This window comes from Notechis scutatus, chromosome 2 (assembly GCF_049901735.1).
Source record: "Notechis scutatus isolate UNSWTSFEM ecotype Mainland chromosome 2, rNotScu1.2, whole genome shotgun sequence".
Taxonomy (NCBI): domain Eukaryota; kingdom Metazoa; phylum Chordata; class Lepidosauria; order Squamata; family Elapidae; genus Notechis; species Notechis scutatus.
In genome coordinates, this window is record NC_142010.1 from 193,208,077 (window position 1) to 193,223,392 (window position 15,316).

General features: G+C 44.1%; 1 long non-coding RNA gene across 1 annotated transcript in view; it reads left to right on the forward strand.

The window, feature by feature from the left end:
• Nucleotides 1–8,836, forward strand: part of LOC148132456 (uncharacterized) — a 29,581-nt gene extending 20,745 nt beyond the window's left edge. Inside the window, exons 2-4 of the long non-coding RNA XR_015747344.1 lie at nt 554–679; nt 7,427–7,498; nt 8,702–8,836. This is a non-coding gene — a long non-coding RNA (uncharacterized LOC148132456). The remainder of the gene's footprint in view (nt 1–553; nt 680–7,426; nt 7,499–8,701) is intronic.
• Nucleotides 8,837–15,316: the final 6,480 nt, after the last annotated feature.

A 15,316-nucleotide genomic window follows, 5' to 3' on the forward strand; every position in this document is an offset into this window, starting at 1 on the left:
TCACTAAACGAACTATTGTAAGCCAAGGACCACCTGAATTTGATGGCAAGGACAAGTCACCTATTTTCAATAGCAATAGCACATTACAGCACTCTCAAAGTGGTTTACAGAGTCAGCCAACAATCTGGGTCCTCATTTTACTGACCTCTAAAGGATGGAAGGTTGAGTCAATTTTGAGCCGGTTAGGATCGAATTCCTAGCAGTGAGCAGAGTCAGCCTGCAATACTGCTTTCTAATCACGATGCCACCATGGGTCAGGATGGGTATTACCCTGAAATAGGCAGATAAGTAACCACAGGGCTCAAAGGTAAGTGAAGCTGAGTCACTATTCAAAATTCAAAACAGTCTCCTTTGGAAATATCAATTCAGACTCAGCTGGCCAACTGGGAAGAAGAATGGGCAATTCATGATCTCAAGTATGTCAATCCTGATTTCAGGAAAGGTATTGAATCAAAATGAAGCACTGATTAGTTGAAGTAATAAGTGTGTACACTTTGAAAGGTCTTTTAACCCTCTTGTCTTGTCCTGTATTATTTACATCTTTTTGCCACAGCTTTGCCACCTTTCTCCCACTTAAAGTTTTGGTGCAGGACGGATATTGATCCATTTAACAAAATGTAATTGAAGATTTCTGATGAATTGGAATGGATCATATCACTTTGGATTGTTTGAACTGGAGGTAAGTACATCATAATACACTCACACAATTTCAGTACTGAACTAATGTTCAGCATCTGCAATGTCATGTATGTCCACTCCATCCAAATCCTCATGTGATGACCCAGAGTATATCAGAAATATAACAAAAACCAAAACATAAAATAAAGTCCTTTAATGCCTTTAACTTGGCTTCACTGTTTAATTGTTCACAGTGGAGGAGTAAACTATTTTCAAAATAACATTTTAAAGGAAAGAAACACAGTTCAAATTCAAAGAGCCGATAACGAAGCAAAAACCAAAAACAAACTGCACTGAATAAAGTTCCACCACAGACCAGGATAGATAATTGCCAACTTCAGGAAGATAACCAGGTACAGTCCGTTGGAAGAACGCCAACTAAGATAAACCTTCTTTAGGAATAAAACACTAATTTGTCTCCAGCATCTGTTAGCACGCAGGTCCAAGCTCTTATGCAAATCTCACACCTGCAACCCATGAAGAGGATCGTGGCCCTCTCCTCCCAAGTAGACCACGTTTTACCCTAATCCTCTCCTCCCTGCGTACTCTAGGATGGATAGGGGATAGGCCTGGGTCCTCCTCTGACTGCTCAGAGTCAGTCTCCACCAGGGGCATGACACCTCATTTCTCCACTGCCTGCGCATGCAAATCGATGCTTTGCTTTAAAGGCTTTGAAGTGCAATTCAGCAACCTCAAAATAGGTGTTGCTTCTATTAGTCCGGCCATCACCTTCTGTATCAGCTGCAGTTTCTGAACAGTCTTTGTGGACAGTCCTACATAGACTCCATTGCAGTAATCTAACCAAGTAGTGTTGTCTGGCTAGGCATATGAGACAAAGCTGGACAAAGCCACCTTTGGTCATCATGTCAGCTTCCACCAGAAAGTGCCAAAAGCAACCCCCCCACAAACCACGGAACACCTCTTTTAGCATAATCTCACTAATTACCAGAGGGATGTTACTGGATGACCTGAAAGGTTACAAACAGGAACTCCATTTTGGTAGGATTTAATCTGAGCTTAATTCTCCCCAACTCCATAGCAACCATAAAGGATTTCTACAACATTCTAGTTCTGCCTGGTGTGGCAATAAACAAGGAATGTTATTGGCATATTGATGACACTTCATCTAAAGTAGACATTAGTATAGGAAGAGCCCTGTGATTATCTACATGGCAGCAACCAAGGGCTGCAATGCTCTTGCCCCAAGATTCCTGCTTAGAACCACCTAATCAGGCAGGAGTGGAGCTATCATAAGAACGCCAAACTCTTTTAGGTGGACCAGAAGGATACTATGATCAATATGTCAGAGTGTTTACAGCATGACTGCTATTATGAGACAACCCAGGAGCAAAACATAGGACACAGAGGTTTTGTCTTTTAACAGTGGTTTATATACAAGACTACTATATACATACATACACGTGTTAGGCAAATACCAGGCAATCAATCAATCATCAACTCTACATGGAAAACTACAATGAAGATAGAACACGAGGAGAGAGAAACTCCCTCATATGGCCACTCTTATATAGACAGCTTCTTAAAGTGGCAGTACCCTGCTGACTCATTCTTAGTTCGTCATCTTGGCTTACAGCCTTACAGCAACTGGCCAGCTATTAAATCTTCATTACCTTAATAAATAGTACAGAATGCTGCCAAGAAATCTAACAGGACTAATTTCCTCAGTCAAAGTTCTGACAGAGATCATTTGTTAGAGTGACCAATACCGTTTCTGTACTGTATCTGAGAATGAATCTGGTCTGCATCTAGTAGCCGGTGCTGTCCAAAGCTTTAGCCACTGATGGGACTTTATTTCTCCTGCCAGTGGCTGGGCCAATGAGTGGAGTCTGGTAGCCGATTCCACTCTATGGCCATATTTGAGAATACTTAACACCCCTCCTCTCCTAGTTAGTGTTCCTCCAATCAGCACTCGCATACCTTACATAGTCACGGAAGTAGGCGGGGCTTCGAGGGGTGCGACTGGACCTGTGCAGCTCACTAGTTCCTGGGGTGGCAGCCCGAGCAGACGGGTCCACCACTGCTCTGGTCCCTCCCTGTCTCAAAGTCCTCTTGTGGCGTGGCAGGGACCATTGAGCCTGAGGCCTCAGAAGTACACTGCGGTACCTCTTCTTTGAAAGATAAGTGTTCCCGCGTTCTGTCCGGGTTTCAGGCTAGGCAGTTAGTTCTCTTGTTGAGCTCTGTGGGTAGGGCCTGAGTCAGGGACTGTTCTGCTGGAGCGTGTTGGGTGTCTGGCTGGTTGTCTGTGCTAGTGACCTGGCCTCTGATCTGATCAATGTATCTCTCCCATAGTCTCCCTTCTTCAGTTTCTACCCTGTATGATCCCTGTGACCCTGGCTGATACCCATGTGGGTACCCCTGTGTAATTGTGAGTGTAGACCGGGTCCCCCATGGTGAATTGCCTGCACTTTCCCTTGGAATCTATGGGTGTCTCGGTGCTGTAGTTGGGATGGACTCTGTCGAGTGTTGATCATAGCCTTTGGCCCATGAATAGTTCTGCGGGGCTACAGTGTGTTGTTGCATGGGGTATGATGTGTTGGGCCAAGAGCATTTTATCGATCCTTTCTTGTCAGTCCCCTCAGCCCATCTGCTTGAGTGTTTCTTTGGTCATTTGGACCATTTTCTCCGCTTGTCCATTTGTTGCCAGATGTGCAGGTGCAGACAGTGCATGCCTGATCCCCAGTCCAGCCAGGAATGCTTCGAACGGCTGCGAGGTGAACTGCAGCCTGTTGTTGGAGACAAGGATGTCCAGCAGCCCATGGGTGGAGAATAGTCATCGGAGGGCTCTTATGGTGGCCTCTGATGTAGTGGACATCATTAGTATTATTTCCAACCACTTAGAGTACGTGTCAACGACTATGAGGAAAGTTTGCCCCTGGCAGGGCCCGGTGAAGTCAACTGGTACTCAGGCGCATGAGGCTGTGGGTGTCTCCCATTTTCTAGGGCTTGCTGCTGGGGGGGCTGGCCTGGTTTCTTGACAGGGGGTGCAGATGGTGACCTAGGTTTCTATCTCTATGTCCAGCCCCACCCACCACGCATAGCTTCTGCCAGGGCTTTCATTTGGACTATCCCCAGGTGGCCCTCGTGTAGTAGTGTCAGTATTCTATTCCTTAGTGGGAGCGGAATAACTACTCTCTCCCCACACAGTATGCAGCCCTTTAGTACTGACAGCTCAGTCTGTGTCAGCTCCTACAGGAGGTTGCTGAAACTGGTTCAATAAAACACTTCACTCACAGTCTTGATGTAGCAATGTATGTTTATTTTGGCTTCCTCCAACAGCAGCAGCAAAAAAGTTTACTCGGAAAGTCCGAGTAAAGCCAGCGCTGAGAGCGTCTGCCTCTCAGTGCTGTTTATATTTCCCGTTCACCCCCCATTAATTAGCTAACATTTGCCCTTAGCAAAACACCCAACATCCATCTACAGCAATCTCGTGCACTACCACCCAACCCCCCAAATAACACCTTCCACCTCCCCGAGTGTTGTCCTTCCACCCCGATCCATTCAATATCCCCTATGTGGAATGCTGACCAGCCGAAATGACATCCCGAGGTATTTCCCGTCTGGTAAGAGTGGGAGGCGTTTTGCTTAGAGCTTTGCAAAACGCTGAACAACTGATAAGGCAGTTTCCCAGCCAGTCGCACCAAAGTGGGGAGGGGCAGTTATGCCTGGCTTCGTTGGCTGTCATCAACATTGATTCGGGACCTTCAAGGTAGATAGCTCTCCCCCCAACCACAGCAATGTGCCGGGCTTCATTCCATCAGCAGCATTGTTGAAGCCCGACAGTCTGTTTTTATATGGTTTGAATTCATCCCCTTTTACTGCTTCCTTCCACACCCAGTTTGAAATCTGCGCCATAATTTTGTTGCAGGCTGTGAGTCTCGCGATCTCTGTAGATGTCATCAGTCCAGGCAGAATCTCCTGCAATAGTAATACTGTGGTGGATGGCGCTGTGTCTTTGGCTAGGTCTGGAAGGGGACAGCGGTTCTGGGCATCGGCGTGTGAGATGTCTTTTCCTGGCCTGTGGATTATGCGGTAGCTGCATGCAGCCAGGAATACAGTCCATCTTAACATCCTGGGTGATAGGATGTTTGGTGTGGGTCTATCTCCGGTGAGGATGCCCAGCAAAGGTTTGTGGTCGGTGATCAAATCGAATTGTCTTCTATAAAGGTATTCATGGCAGTGCTTAACTCCTGCGACTGCGGCAAGCGCTTCCTTGTCAATTTGGCTATAGTTCATTTGCGTTTTGGACAGTGTCTTTGAGTAATATGCTATGGGGGCTTCTGTCCCACTGAGTAGTTGGTGGCTGAGGACCACTCCAATTCCATAGGGAGAGGCATCACATGTGAGTGTCAATGGTAACGTCTCACTGTATTGTATGAGAACACTGCTGAATGTCAGGATGTTTTTAATCAGGATGTTTTTAATTTAAGTGTTGGCCTCATGTTGCCCCCAGGCCCAGATGATTGTTTTATCTAACAGTCTGTGCAGCAATTCTGCAATGATCGCCTTCTGTGGTAAGAAAAGATTGTAGAAGCTGAGTAACCCCAGGAAGGCTTGCAGTTCTGTTTTGTTTTGTGGAGTGGGGGCTTCCTGTATCACCCTCAATTTCCCGTTTGTGGGTCGGATGCCAGATGTGTCTATCAGGAAACCCAAAAACTCCACTTGGGGGATGGCTAGATGGCACTTATTCCTTCTTAATTTCAGCCTGGCTTCCTGGAATCTGCCCAATACTGCCCTCAGTCTCTCTCTCTATCTCTATGCCCCCTGCTTTCAGCCGGATGATTACATCATCAAAATATGGGATTACCCCTGGAATGTTGTGCAGTAGCCTTTCCATAATACTCTGAAACAGGCCGGAGGCGATGCTGACTCCGAACTGCAGCCGCTTGCATTTAAAAGCACCTCAGTGTGTGACAATGGTCTGCACTTCAGCGGTTGCCTCGTTGACGGGCAGTTGCTGATAAGCCTGGGCCAGATCTAATTTGGTGAATATAGTCCCTCGGCCCAGGGAGTGCAGGAGGTGCTGTACTACTGGCACGGGATAGGCACTTTGTTGGAGAGCCTTATTCAATGTTGTCTTGTAGTCAGCACAAATCCTGACTGACCCATGTAACTGGGATGATGATTGGGGTCTCCCATTTGGCATGGTCCACCAGCTTGAGGACCCCTTGGGCAATTAATTTATCTAATTGTTCTTCGACCTTGGCCCGGAGAGCAAACAGGATTCACTGCGGCTTGAGTCAAACTGGGGCAATATTGGGGTCTAAATTAAACGATATTGGGGTCTTCATGTACTTGCCTAGTTTGTCGTCGAAGACGTCACTGAATTCCCCTTCCAGTTCTGCAATGTCTGCTGCCGGGCGCAGGGGGGTGGTCTCTGCTGCGTGCACGCCGGGATGTTGATCTGCAGCTGCTGGAACCATTCTCTTCCTAGTAGACTTGGCAGGTTCCAGTCTACTACGGTGAGAAGCAGGTTTCCTTGAAATTGGCCGTATTCTATGTGGGCTGTCTTCTTGCCCAGGACAGGTATTCAGCAGCCCTGGTAGTCCTTTAATATAAAAGTCTGTGGTTCCAATTAGTCATGCCGCAGTTTGGGTTGGAGTCTTTTGAGGGTGTCCCATGAGATGATGGATATGTAGGACCCCGAGTCTACTTCCATCCAGCAGGGCTTGCCCTCGATGGATACTGTGGCCTTTATTTTGTTGGCCTCGTAGGCATCGGTGTGTCACACCTGGGTCTGGGCAGAGCCAACGAAGGTGAAATGTGTTTCTTCTTCCCTGGCGTCACCTCTCCTTTTGAATTTCCCACCAGGGGTCTTCTGCCCTCCCCTTTGGTGGCCATTTTGCCTCGTGGGTGATGATGCCCGCCTGCCTTGCTTGTTGGTCAGTTGGATGGCTCAGCATACCTCTGCGATGTGGCCTCTGTGCTCACATCTTCGGCAGATAGTGTCTTTAAAATGGCATGTTGACGGAGGTGATTTCTTCTGCAACCCCCGCATTATTTCCTTGTTTCCGTCTGGCTTACTGGACTTCACCCTGTGCACTTCTCCATTGTCGTCCTCACTTGCTTCTGAGGCAGAGTCACTTTGATTGGGGTGGTGATCGGTCTTGGTTGCATGGCCCATCCCTCTGATCTACGCTGCCGAGTTGTCAGAGGACTCCACAGCTCATGCCTCATCGATGACTTCCTTGAATGCGACATCCTCCTGGGCCAAAAGTCTCTTTTGTAGTGTTTGGTCCCTCATTCCCAGGTTGATTTGGTCTCGGATCATCCCTTCTGTTTCTGGGAACCTGCAGTTTTTTGCTATCTTCTGCAGATAGGCTACAAATGTGTTTATTGTCTCCCTTTCTCTGGCTCTACGTGTAATAATTGTGTCGGCTTGCCAGGTAGGAGGGAGAGTGAGCGTAATGTCCCTTGAGTGCTCGTTGGAGTTCATCCCAGGAAACACTCCACAGGTCGTCCGATACGAGGGCATCTGCCATTTCGTAAATTTCAGAGTCGCAATAGGTCAGGAATAAGGCTTTTTTCTGTGCATCAGGGGCTGCTTGGAATCTGTTGACTTCCAGGTGCATGTCGTATCGGCCCATGTATGAGGACCATTTCTCCTTTGCCGGGTCATAGGGGATCGACATCGGGCAGTGTGCCAGGCTAGTCGATGGGGTCGCGATCATTGCGATGGCTGGTAAAATGGTGTCTGAGTCCCATGAGGTGTCCTTTGTTCTCTCCACAGCTCAGAATCCCACCTTCGTCACCAGTGTTAGATGGGTCCACGGGAATAAGAGGCAGGATGCAGCAGGAGCAGGTAAAACTCTTTTTTATTGTTGTTTAAGTAAAAAAAGCTGCTCAGCTGTGGCAGGTGCTGGCTTTTGTAGCCGGTGCTGTCCAAAGCTTCAGCCACTGATGGGAATCTGCTAGCCGACTCCACTCTATGGCCATGTTTGGGAATATTTAACAGAGGGCATGATATGCATTGTAGTTCATCTCTGGAGGGGAGGAGACAGGACAGACACCTCCTGCAGCATCCTGCGGGCCAAAATGGGGTGTGGGGGGTGCACATCGCCCCCGTGCCCCATTTTGGCTGCGGGCCGGTCCTTTGCTATTTCCAGGCTGGCCCTGCGGATCAGATTTAAGCATCCTGTGGGCTGGATCCAGCCCATGGGCCTTGAGTTTGGCACCCCTGATCTAAGTAATCCATTTATTAACATCTTCTATAGCTAATTCTCCATTATCTTCCCAAAACCTTTGCTCTAAACCTCTATTGATGGAAGGGAAAAGTTGTAAGAATCAGCTTGATTAATAGATGGCTTCTTTAGGAGAGGATTTACCACTGTTTCTTTCAAATGTGGGGTTATAATATTTTATATCAAAGAAGCATCACCCTCTCCCATGTTAGAAGGAGCATGAAACCTGTCTGAAGTCTTAATAATTAAAAGAGATATAAAAATAACAGACTTGACTAGGATAATTTTCCCATATTGGATTTACAAAAGAGATTTGAAGGATTTTGTGAGAAGAGACAAAAAAAATGAAAAGGCGGCTTAGGACATTGTTTGAAGAGATTAAAAATGGAGATTGTTAAAAGTGAGAGGAAGAAATATTAAGTTGATGTATTTGATCAAGATTAAAATACATATGTTGTTATCATTTGTGATCTGTTAATGGCTCATCAGAACTGAATGAAGAGGCTTTAAGGATTTGTTTATAGATAAAAAAAGATGGAATATAGGAAGAAAATCATTTGTTGTATTTTAAGAAAAGGTGATAAGTTACTAAAATTGTTTATACTTATTGTGATGAAGGGGAAAATCATTTTTATAGATTTCTTTTGTGTTTTCTTACCACCTTTTTCTTTCTTTTCTATTTTTCCCTATTTTTTTATTTTCTGCACTTTCTATTTTTTATTTTATTCTTAGATTTTTTTATTTGCATTTGTAACTTTTTAATTGTATTTTTTAATAAAATTACTATAAAAAGGAATAAAATATTTTGTTTTTTTTTCCTTTAGGGACCTTCACGATAAATCCCACTATAAATGCCAATTCAAATATTGGGATAAACACCTTGTTATGACTTCATTCTTTTTGCAGACATCAGAATCCTCAACATCTTGAGAATTAGTTTATAATATGCAACATTTAATATCTAACCTAAATAATAATAAAAATAAAAATTTCCTAGTTCGAGTTCTCAGAATCTTATTGGGTTCTTGGATTCTTCTGGAAGCAATCTTATGACAATAAAAATAAAATAAAACAAAGAGATAATTTCCCTTGCTATATGGCTTTTCTGCATCCACAAATAATATAAACTTTTAATTTTTCATAGGAATGGATTCTCTATCTCCTCTTCCCATCTTGATTCATAAACCAACTACCTTCTCAAGCTTGAATTCAAGTCTGCAAATTCCTTTCTGAGTAAATCTGGAATTCAAAACAAGAAGTCAGTTGATACATTATAATTTCTTAGTGGGATTTTTTTTTGGGGTGGGGGGGAGGGTAATACTACCACAAGAAAAAAGTTGAGAAAATGTTGCACAAAAATTCAAAATCTCCAGAAATTACCAAATTACTAGAGAAATCATTCACAATATTTACCTTGGTTGCTATGTTAGTCTTCTTAATAAAATACCGTTCCTACATAATAAAATAAGAAACATGTGTTTCTTCTATCATGCATTTAATTCCTAGTCAGCCATAAATTTCAGCGGGTGGCCTTGGGTCAGCTACCATCTTTCAGAACATTTGAGGAGACACACAAGAGAAAGAAAGAAAATCAGTTATCATTTCAATGTCATTCAGCAGAAGAATTATTGGATGGCAGGATCTGTAAATTAACTGATTGCAAGTATATTTTTTTAAAAAAAGATTGAACAATGTATAGTAAATATTGATATTATTGTCAGCAAAGAAATATGGCATCTGTTCTGATAGGTTATTTTTTTTTCTATCTTAATTCTGATGAGTTCTGGATGAGTTAGGAAGAGAATAGAAGCGTAGTGAGTCACATGAGAAACATACGACTCAAAATGAGTTGTAAATAACTTGAGAAAATAAATGATTTAGTTGTGCTCACATTCGTCCAGTTTTTGATTCTTCTGGAAGCAACTTCCCCACATTTGCTTCCAAAGAAATTGGTGGAGAAATGATTTTTCATCTTAAGATGGGACCACCCAGTGAGTTTGTGACCAAATGAAATTTGAATTAGCAACTTTCCAGTACACAGCTCTTACCTAATGCTTTATATTCAAGGCTTTCAATGAGTTAAGACAATATATAGCTAGATAGTATATTAACATGCCCAGAAATAAATTTGAAATACCTGAAATAAATTTATTTCTTGTCAGCATCACATTGATTTGATGGCAGCAACTGATGATCGGAAAATTTGGGGTCCTGTCCAAATGAAGTTCCATCTCACAGCTATGCTTGTACTCCTTACCCCTAAGCTTAGTTTCCATTTTTGTTTCTTATACACAATTCATGCGCATAAATTCAATTATCTTCTTCACTGAACAGTTGATGGATGGATGATGACAATGTGTTCAATAATATGGACAGTTTCTCTTTCATCTTCACCCGTGGTTCCAAATCATAACTGAGATTGCAGTTTTCAAGTTATAATCATAGATCTACTAGCAAAAATGAAACACAAAATAGGGAAAAGCAGGACTTTATTAAATGCCACAATAAGCCTATTCCAAAAACTGGTGGCTAGCACTATTATTTCTTGTTAGAGTGTTTTTGAGAAAGAGTTTGAAAAAGAATTTGCTGTAGTATTATTTTCAAGGGAAATATACATAATGCAGCAAAATACTGTAAATTCATTGCCAATGTTCCTGACAATTTCGCAGTGGTAGTAAGGCTATAAAAACAACGGCACTAACTTTTTAGATACAGATACAGATAATCAGAGTTGGAAGGGACCTTGTAGGTCATCTAGTCCAACCCCCGTACCCAAGCGGGAGACCCTACACCATTTCTGACAAATGGCAGTCCAATCTCTTCTTGAAAGTCTCAACTGATGGTGCTCCCACAACTTCCGAGGGCAAGCTGTTCCATTGGTTTATTTTAAATTAACTACATTTTAAAAATGGCAATAGGAACAACTATTTCCATTTTAAAAAATGGAAGAAGTTGTGCTACATTTGTATGTGCCCTCTTCAAATTTTTTTGCAGTAATTTATGTTAAAGTTTATAAATACAAAGATTTAAATCTAATACAGACGAAGAAAAATATAAAAAGCAAAAAAGTGCAAAAATAATATATATATATATATATATATATATATATGTTATGTCCCACCTTCTAAAGTAAACAGATAAGGCTGAAAGCAACAGTACTTGTAAAGAAAGGCAGCAAACAGGAATTTTCACAGATAGCTCCAATAAGTAAAAGTTCCAACGAACTAAATCCAAGACTCAACAAGATTCTTCAGATCAAAATCCTTCACAAAATAATTCCAATAAGTAGAAGTTCCAACGAATTAAATCCAAATCCCAACAAGATATTTCAGATCAAAATCCTCCAAACTGTGCTCTTCAGTTCTCCTTGCAAATAGACACTTTGTTCCGGACAAAGTGCAAAGTCATATCTCTCCTTTATAGAGTAACTAATTAGTCTAATTGCTGGTCTGCTCTCCTACTGTATCCTCGTTGGTTCCTCCTTGTCAGGAGACGTCTTGTCCTGACATCTACCCAGCAATCATCCAAATTATCATCTTCTTCACCTGAAGATATCATTGGTTCCTCATTATCACCCGTTCCCGGCTGACCACCTAATTGAAGGGTGGAGGAGTTTGAAGGTTCAAGCCGATCTTGCAAATCAAATGCATTCATCTCCTCCTCATCGTTAGAACTTGCTGATTCATATAAGTCCTCCTCGCTGGAGCTGTCATTCAAAAATCTGTAGCAGATGCCGGAATCACAACACTATCCTCACCGCAGGGCCCTTCCCCGGGTCTGGCGATCCGGATGCGGTTTCAAGGGAAGCGTGCATGAAAGTCTCGAAGCAGATCCGAAGCATGAAGTGTAGACGCATCCGTCCAGGAACAAACCTCCGAGTCATCTACCCTCCTCCTGACCAAATACTGGAAGCGACCTTTGAGCCAACGGGAATCAAGGACGTCGACCACCGTATCGTCAACAGCAGGCTCCTCAGAAGGCAATGATAACGGACCCGGTTCAGCAGAATCACGTAATCGACAAACAGAAGAATCAGGAATCAAAAGAGATCGATGAAAGACGGGTGAATACGCATGGATCGTGGCAAAGTGAGGTGGTATGCCACGGGATTAATAACTGCCTCAATCGGGAACGGACCAATAAACCGATGATCAAGTTTTCTAATAGGGCGATTGACCTTCAGATGTTTTGTAGATAGCCACACTTTATCACCCACAACTAACGGAGGTGTATCTCGACGGGACCGATCTGCAAACCGCTTATAATCTTCTTTTGCCTTGTTCAATTGTTGTATCAGTAGACGGCGAACTGCGTGTAGTTCTTCCAAAACTCTCGGGTCTCAGGAACCGGGAATCCATCATAGTTAATGGGAAGAAACGCGGATGATAACCCATATTTGCAAAAATGGCGTGACACGGGTGGAGGTATGCTGCGAGTTGTTAAACGCGAATTCTGCTAACGGGAGGTATTTCACCCAATCGTTTTGTCGCAAATTAACAAAACATCTCAAATATTGAGTAAGAATCCCAATCACCTTCTCCGTCCGCCATCAGTTTCGGATGGTGCGCTGACGCTAAACATACTTTCACTTGCAAAGCCGCCATTAACTGTTTCCAAAATTCTGCCGTAAACTGGACCCCACGATCAGAAACCACTCTATCAGGCAGTCCATGTAGACGGAAGATATGTTGCAAAATAACTGAGCCAGAAAAGGGACGATGGTAATTTCCGACAGGGAATGAAATGGGCCATTTTAGTCAACATATCCACTACCACAAGCACTGTTGTGAACCCGATGAAGACGGTAAATGTGTCAGAAAGTCCATAGAGATCGCTCCCCATGGTCTACTTGGAGTCGGCAAGGGTTGCAAAAGTCCAGGAGGTCCACCGGATGCTGCTTTCGCTTGCCTACATTGAACGCAAGAAGCGCGTAAGAAGACACATCATGACGAACTCGAGGCCACCAAAAAGTCCGAGTGACCAAATGCAAGGTCTTGTGTAATCCAAAATGAACAGCAGCTGGGTTATCATGACATTGTGTCATGATGAGAGCCCTCAACGGTCTGGTAGGCACATATAATAAACCCCGATATCGAAGCAGATCGCCTTCAAAAGACCATGGAGAAGTTGGGCCAATGTCCTCCCGTCTCTGCTGCGCCCACGCATCCAAACGTTGCGCTCTCGTAGTTGGGCCCGTAAATCTACCGGTTCCTGCAGTACGGCTAGAGATTCCGGTGGTAACACTGTCCGTAAAGGAAGAGGATCTTCGGCACAAGTATACTCCGGTTTCGAGATAATGCATCCGCCCTCCGGTTCTGACCACTTGGAACGTAAGTAACCGAGAAATTAAATCTGGCAAAAATAACGACCAACGAATCTGCCTTTGATTCAATTTCCTAGCCGTGGTCAAATGTTCCAGGTTCCTATGATCTGTCCGAACCTCCACCTTGTGTCGAGCTCCCTCCAAATGATGTCTCCAAGTCTCAAAAGCAACCTTAATAGCTAACAACTCTTTTCCCCAAATGGTATAGTTGCGTTCCGAAGCTGTAAGCTTCCTAGAATAATAAGCGCAAGGAAACAAAAAGAGCGCCATCCTCCCGAAGCTTGTAACAGCACTGCTCCGATAGCGACATTAGAAGCATCTGTCTCGACCACAAATGGGCGATCCGGATCAGGATGCTTCAATATGGGTTCAGTTATAAATGCTTTTTTCAAAGTGTCAAAAGCCTGTTGTTGTGGAGGCCCCCACACAAATGGAACCTTCTTACAAAGAAGCTGGGTTATGGGATCCATTATCTTCGCAAAACCTGGAATGAAAGTCCGATAATAGTTGGCAAATCCTAAAAGTCGTTGCACATCTTTAACCCGACGAGGAGCTTCCCAACTACACAACGCCTCAACCTTTTTGGGGTCCATAGCAATGCCCACAGGAGAAATAATGTGTCCCAAGAATTCGATAGACGACTGAAAAAGAAACATTTTTCTAATTTAGCATAAAGTTTATGTTCCCGAAGACGCTGAAGCACTTGACGCACCTGCTGAAGATGTTGCTCTTTAGATTTTGAATAAATCAAAATGTCGTCCAAATATATGACAACAAACTTATCCAACATGTCTCGAAAGATATCGTTCATTAAATGTTGAAATACAGCAGGAGCGTTGGTCAAACCAAATGGCATAACGGTGTACTCGAAATGACCATAACGAGTGCCAAAAGCCAGTCTTCCACTCGCCTCCCTTACGCATCCGAACCAAATTGTAAGCTCCACGTAAGTCAAGTTTCGTGAAAATTGTAGCTTCCCGTAACCGCTCCAACAATTCGGAGATGAGCGGTAAAGGATAGCTATTTCTCACAGTGATAGCATTTAAGCGTCTATAGTCACAACAAAGACGAAGTTCTCCCGACTTCTTCTTGACAAAGAGAACGGGTGCTGAAAGAGGGGATGACGAAGGTCGAATAAATCCCTGAGCTAGATTTTTATTCAAAAATTCTCGAAGTGCAACTAGTTCAGGCTCAGACAAAGAATACAACCTCCCTTTGGTAATGGAGCGTCCGGTATCAAATCCACGGGACAGTCGTAAACACGATGTGGTGGTAATTGATCTGCCTCCTGTTCACTGAAAACATCGGGAAATCCGACAGCTCTGAAGGAATCGAGGCAGCAGAAGCGACAATATGTTGGCCTGCGCAGACATGTCTCAGGTGGTCCACACATTGCAGGCTTGGAAAAGAAACAGCGTTCTGCGCCCAAGCCACCAACGGATCGTGTAGACGCAGCCAGGATACTCCGAGCACCAAAGGAAGATGGAGGTTCAAGTGATATAAAACTTATCGCCTCCTCGTGATCCCCAATACGCATACGCAGTGGTTGGGTGGCAAAGCGAATAGGTCCCGACTTGAGTTCGCGCCATCTACGGTTTCCACCTGCATGGGGGATTCACAGGCACTAAAGGAACTTTGAAATGTTTTACAAAATCATAATCCATAAAGCTAGTCGTAGCCCCTGAATCCACCAGTGCCACGGCAGGGATTCCCTCCTTCCGAGATTGCAAGAATATGCGAGTGTCCAAAAGTAAATGTCGAGGAGGGCCAGAATTAACTTCAGCAATTTGAGATGAAAGTGAATACTGTGCCCGACCTAGGGTTTCCTAAGGTCGGGCCTACCCCGCTTCCCGACGGACCAGCAATGGGTTTTGATACAGGTCCACGAGTCCCCTTCCGAGTGCAGGAATTTGCAAAATGTCCCGAACCCCCGCAATAAAGGCACAAACCTTCCTGAAATCTTCTCGATCATTCCTGAACTGTTAAACGAGGGCGGAGTGCGCCTATCTCCATCGGCTCCTCTTCTGGAATTCTGGATTGGAAAACCCTCATAGACGGGGTGCGTGAACGAGGAAACACAGGTGGCTCTGCAACGGTCCGTTTACACCCACGATGT